Genomic DNA, 6,637 nt, shown 5'->3' with positions numbered 1-6,637 from the left:
GATATTAAAGCAAAATACTGCAGCTGCTGGAAATCTGAAAGAAAAACAGACAATGCTGGAAAGAGTGAGCGGATCTGGCAGCTTCTGTGGAGATCAACAAAGTTTTAAAGAATAAATTTAGAGTACCCAATTTCTTTTTCCAATTAAGGGGCAACTTAGCGTGGCCAATCCACCGAGCCTGCACATCTTTGGGTGGTGGGGGCGAAACCCACGTAGACACGGGGAGAATGTGCAAACTCCACACGGACAGTGAACCAGGGCCGGGATCGAACCTGGGACCTCGGCGCCGTGAGGCAGCAGTGCTAACCCACTGCGTAACCGTGCTGCCCTCGAGATCAACAAAGTTAACGTTCTGGGTCCATTCTGACACCTCTCCAGAGCTCGACACAACGCTGAACTCTTCTTCCTTCGCCTCCATCTCCAGGGGGCAGCACAGTGGTTAGCACCGTTGCTTCACAGCTCCGTCGTCCCAGGTTCGATTCCCGGCTTGGGTCACTGTGCGGAGTCTGCACGTTCTCCCCGTGTCTTGCGTGGGTTTCCTCCGGGTGCTCCGGTTTCCTCCCACACGTCCCGAACGACGTGCTTGTTAGGTGAATTGGACATTCTGAATTCTCCCTCTGTGTACCCGAACAGGCGCCAGAGTTTGGCGACTAGGGGATTTTCACAGTAACTTCAATCACAGTAATGTAAGCCGACTTGTGACAACAAAGATAAAGATTATCATGCTCACTTCGCCCGCTTCCAGTGTTCTCTCTCCACCTGGACCCCACCCTCTGGCCCCCTACCTGCTCTTGATCGCCTGTGCCCCTCTGAACCGGCTGCTCTCCGTTCTCTAAGGTCCAACCCTGATTTGGTTATCAAACCTGCCGACAAGGGTGTTGCTCTTATTGTCTGGCGACTGACCTCTACCTCGCAGAGGCTGAGCGCCAACTCTCAGACACTTCCTCCTCCTCCTACCCCTGGACCATAACCCCATTACCAAACATCAAGTCTTTGTTGCCAGGACTGTCACTGACCTCATCACCTCTGGTGACCCTCCGTCCACTGTTCCCAACCTCACAGGCCCCCAATCCCGGACAGCCTGCTTCTATCTCCTTCCCAGAATCCACAAACAGGACTCCATCCTCTCTCTCCTTGTCCAGCCTCTTCCCACCCACATCCGGCATTCTTCTGATCCGCTGTATCACATTAACAATTTCCAGTTTCCTGGCCCTAACTGCCTCCTCTTCACTGTGGACGCTCAAGCCCGCTACCCCCCCCCCCCCCCCCCCCACCAGGACAGTCTGAGGGATCTCCTCTTCCTCCTTGCGCAAAGAACTGGCCAATCCCTGTCCACCACCCTCCCCTCCGCCTGGCTGAACTTGTTCTGTAACTCAACAACTTTTTCTTTAACTTGTCTCACTTCCTGTAAATAAAAGGTGTGGCCCTGAGTACTCGCACGGGCCCTTTAGTGGGTCATGTGGAATAGTCCGTGTTCCAGTCCTTCTCAGGCCCGCTCCCACAACACTTTCTGTTGCATCGACGACTGTATTGGTGACGCTTCGTGCTCTTGTATGGGCCTGGAAAAACGGATCACTTTGCTTCCAATTTCCACCCCTCTCCCACATTCACGTGTTCCATCTCCGACACTTCCATTCCATGATCCCTATGTCTCGGATTTCTGGTGATAGACTGACCACCAGGCGGGGATTCTCCGAAATCCCGGCCAAGTGTTGACGCCAGCGTAAACAACAGAGTGATGATTACCGGCCTCCTGGCCCAGCAAGTCAGCGGTTTTTAGGGGGCGAGCATGGCACCGGAGTACTGAGCACTGCTATGGCGCTGAAAGGCGGCCCCATATGGCTGGCACATGCGTGTGATTGCCGTCTCCGCACTGGCACATGCGCGCGGTTGCCGTCTCCGCACTGGCACATGCGTGTGATTGCCGTCTCCGCGCTGGCTCATGCGCGTGATTGCCGTCTCCGCGCTGGCACATGCGTGTGATTGCCGTCTCCGCGCTGGCACATGCGTGTGATTGCCGTCTCCGCGCTGGCACATGCGTGTGGTTGCCGTCTCCGCGCTGGCACATGCGTGTGATTGCCGTCTCCGCGCTGGCTCATGCACGTGATTGCCGTCTCCGCGCTGGCACATGCGTGTGATTGCCGTCTCCGCGCTGGCACATGCGTGTGATTGCCGTCTCCGCGCTGGCACATGCGTGTGGTTGCCGTCTCCGCGCTGGCACATGCGTGTGATTGCCGTCTCCGCGCTGGCTCATGCACGTGATTGCCGTCTCCGCACTGGCACATGCGTGTGATTGCCGTCTCCGCGCTGGCTCATGCGCGTGATTGCCGTCTCCGCGCTGGCACATGCGTGTGATTGCCGTCTCCGCGCTGGCACATGCGTGTGGTTGCCGTCTCCGCGCTGGCACATGCGTGTGATTGCCGTCTCCGCGCTGGCACATGCGTGTGATTGCCGTCTCCGCGCTGGCACATGCGTCTGATTGCCGTCTCCGCGCTGGCACATGCGTGTGATTGTCGTCTCCACGCTGGCACATGCGTGTGATTGCCGTCTCCGCGCTGGCACATGCGTGTGGTTGCCGTCTCCGCGCTGGCACATGCGTGTGATTGCCGTCTCCGCGCTGGCACATGCGTGTGATTGCCGTCTCCGCGCTGGCACATGCGTCTGATTGCCGTCTCCGCGCTGGCACATGCGTGTGATTGTCGTCTCCACGCTGGCACATGCGTGTGGTTGCCGTCTCCGCGCTGGCTCATGCGTGTGGTTGCCGTCTCCGCACTGGCTCATGCGTGTGGTTGCCGTCTCCGCGCTGGCTCATGCGTGTGATTGCCGTCTCCGCGCTGGCACATGCGTGTGATTGCCATCTCCGCGCTGGCACATGCGTGTGTTTGCCGTCTCCGCGCTGGCTCATGCGTGTGTTTGCCGTCTCCGCGCTGGCTCATGCGTGTGGTTGCCGTCTCCGCGCTGGCACATGCGTCTGATTGCCGTCTCCGCGCTGGCTCATGCATGTGGTTGCCGTCTCCGCGCTGGCTCATGCGTGTGGTTGCCGTCTCCGTGCTGGCACATGCGTCTGATTGCCGTCTCCGCGCTGGCTCATGCGTGTGATTGCCATCTCCGCGCTGGCACATGCGTGTGTTTGCCGTCTCCGCGCTGGCTCATGCGTGTGGTTGCCGTCTCCGCGCTGGCACATGCGTCTGATTGCCGTCTCCGCGCTGGCTCATGCGTGTGATTGCCGTCTCCACGGTGGCGCGGAGCAACATGTCGGGGACCTTACAGCTGGCCGCGTGGAAGGAGGTAGGCCCCCTCCAGATTGTGGCCGCCTGCCGGCCGTTCGGAAGCCCCTGATCGTGAGCCTGGACCCCGTGGAGGCCCCCCCCCCCGGAGTCTGCTTATGCCCCCCCCCCCACCAGGACATTCACCGCGGCCGCGGGTCTGAGGTCCCGCTGGGTGGTCCCAGTTTGGAACCACACCGATGGGACTCGGCGGGAGTTCGGCCCGTCGCCCGCGGAGAATCACCGCCGGGGCCTATTTCAGCAGCCCCCTGACTGGCACTGCGGCCGGCGTGATTGCCACCAATTTTCCGGTCGGCAGAGGATTGGCGGCCCGGCGTCAGAGCGGCGTGGCGGGAACTTCCCGCGCCCCCGCCGATTCTCTGACCCGGCGCTGGCTCGGAGAATCCCGCCCTCAATATTCATTATAAACCCACACATTCCCACAGCTCCCTCGGCTACACCTCCTCACACCCCTCATCCCGAGTGCTTCAGCCCCTTTCCCCCAGCACATTCCCATGCAATCGCAGAAGGTGCAACACCTGCCCTGTTACCTCCTCCCTGCCCGCTGGCCAAGGGCCCAAACACTGCCATCAGGTGAGGGTGTGCTGCACTGGTATCTCCCTCAGTCTGGCTTGTTGCATTTGCTGCTGCCAATGTGGCCTCCTCTACACGAAGAAGACTAAACGTGGACTGGATGACCGTTGTGCGAACACCTTCACTTAGCCCGCAAGCACGACCCCTAATCATCCTGTTACATGCTATTTTAACTCCGCATCTTGCTCTCATGGCCACAAGTCTGACCTCGGCCTGCTGCAAGCCTCCAGTGAGGCGCGGCAAAACCTGGAGGAGCAGAATCTCACCTTCCAATTCGGCAGGGTACAGCCCCCCAGGACACAACATTGAGCTCAACAGGTTAGACTGTGACCTTTCTCCTCCATCTTGACCCCTTTCGCAATAATAATAATCTTTATTAGTGCCTCACGTAGGCTGACATTAACATTGCAATGACGCTCCTGTGAAAATCCATGATTTGGTCCCAACGCACCGGCCCCCTCCCCCACTGGGCCATCTGACACTTGTTCTGAGGTTGGGTTTCCCTGAGCACGGACCTTCATTCGCCCATTGGCACATTGGGTGATTTTACCAGTTTGGCCCTATCAACACCTGATGTGACCATCAATTCACACGAAACAAGGAGTAGAAGTAAACTGTGGCTTTAATCAACTAGAACAGTGCCTGCCTGCGACTGGTCTGCTAGTGAGAGCCACCTACAGGGCTACTGCTCTTTATACCGCCCCTCAAGGGGTGGAGCCAGGGGCGGAGCTCACAAGGCACCAACATGATACATTACAGGTAATACCTTACAATGGTCCATAGGTGGAGCCCACATGGGCAACAGCGTGATACAGTTAGATACATGGTGAATGGTTAATGCAAAACGTTCACCACAGCACCATCATCCGCAGCTCGGAAGAACAGTCACATGGATTTGTAAAGTTAACTCTGATTCTCTGTCCACAGACACTCCCGGACTGCTGAACTTTTCCAGCAGTTTCACTCATCTGGGATGTAACTGTAATGAAGAACAACTTATTCCTTTGTGAATTGTTTGTTGATCAGTTTGACTGGAGTTACCATAGAGGGGGAGGATGCTTTCCAGCATCAAACCCTCCCAGGACAGGTACAGCATGGGGTTAGATACAGAGTAAAGCTCCCTCTACACTGTCCCCATCAAACACTCCCAGGACAGGTACAGCACGGGGTTAGATACAGAGTAAAGCTTCCTCTACACTGTCCCCATCACACACTCCCAGGACAGATACAGCACGGGGTTAGATACAGAGTAAAGCTCCCTCTACACTGTCCCCATCAAACACTCCCAGGACAGGTACAGCACGGGGTTAGATACAGAGTAAAGCTCCCTGTACACTGTCCCCATCAAACAATCCCAGGACAGGTACAGCACGGGGTTAGATACAGAGTAAAGCTCCCTCTACACTGTCCCCATCAAACGCTCCCAGGACAGTTACAGCACGGGGTTAGATACAGAGTAAAGCTCCCTCTACACTGTCCCATCAAACACTCCCAGGACAGGTACAGCACGGGGTTAGATACAGAGTAAAGCTCCCTCTACACTGTCCCCATCAAGCACTCCCAGGACAGGTACAGCACGGGGTCAGATGCAGAGTAAAGCTGCCTCTACACTGTCCCCATCAAGCACTCCCAGGACAGGTACAGCGCATGGTTAAATACAGAGTAAAGCTCCCTCTACACTATACCCATCAAGCACTCCCAGGACAGGTACAGCACGATGTTAGATACAGAGTAAAGCTCCCTCTACAGTGTCCCCATCAAGCACTCCCAGGACAGGTACAGTACGGGGTTAGATATAGAGTAAAGCTCCCTCTACACTGTCCCCATCAAGCACTCCCAGGACAGGTACAGCACCAGGTTAGATATAGAGTAAAGCTCCCTCGATACTGTCCCCATCAAACCCAGGACAGGTACAGCACCTGGTTAGATACAGAGTAAAGCTCCCTTGACACTGTCCCCATCAAACACTCCCAGGACAGGTACAGCACCGGGTTAGATACAAAGAAAAGCTCCCTCTACACTGTCCCCATCAAACCCTCCCAGGACAGGTACAGCACCTGGTTAGATACAGAGTAAAGCTCCCGCGACACTGTCCCCATCTAACACTCCCAGGACAGGTACAGCACGGGATTAGATACAGAGTAAAGCTCCCTCTACACTGTCCCCCTCAAACACTCCCAGGACAGGTACAGCACCGGGTTAGATACAGAGTAAAGCTCCCTCGACATTGTCCCCATCAAACACTCCCAGGACAGGTACAGCAGGGGGTTAGATATAGAGTAAAGCTCCCTCTACACTGTCCCCATCAAACACGCCCAGGACAGGTACAGCACGTGCTTAGATACAGAGTAAAGCTCCCTCTACACTGTCCCCATCAAGCACTCCCAGGACAGGTACAGCACAGGGTTAGATATAGCGTAAAGCTCCCTCAACACTGTCCCCATCAAACACACCCAGGACAGGTACAGCACGGGGTTAGATACAGAGTAAAGCTCCCACTACACTGTCCCCATCAAACACTCCCAGGACAGGTACAGCACATGGTTTGATACAGAATAAAGCTCCCTCTACACTGTCCCCTTCAAACACTCCCAGGACAGGTACAGCACCAGGTTAGGTAGAGAATAAAGCTCCCTCGACACTGTCCCCATCAAACACTCCCTGGACAGGTACAGCACAGGGTTAGATACAGAGTAAAGCTCCCTCTACACTGTCCCCATCAAGCACTCCCAGGACAGGTACAGCACGGGGTTGGATACAGAGTAAAGCTCCATTGA

The sequence above is a fragment of the Scyliorhinus torazame genome, unplaced genomic scaffold, assembly GCF_047496885.1.
Source record: "Scyliorhinus torazame isolate Kashiwa2021f unplaced genomic scaffold, sScyTor2.1 scaffold_592, whole genome shotgun sequence".
NCBI lineage: Eukaryota > Metazoa > Chordata > Chondrichthyes > Carcharhiniformes > Scyliorhinidae > Scyliorhinus > Scyliorhinus torazame.
This window is presented reverse-complemented; position numbering follows the sequence as displayed.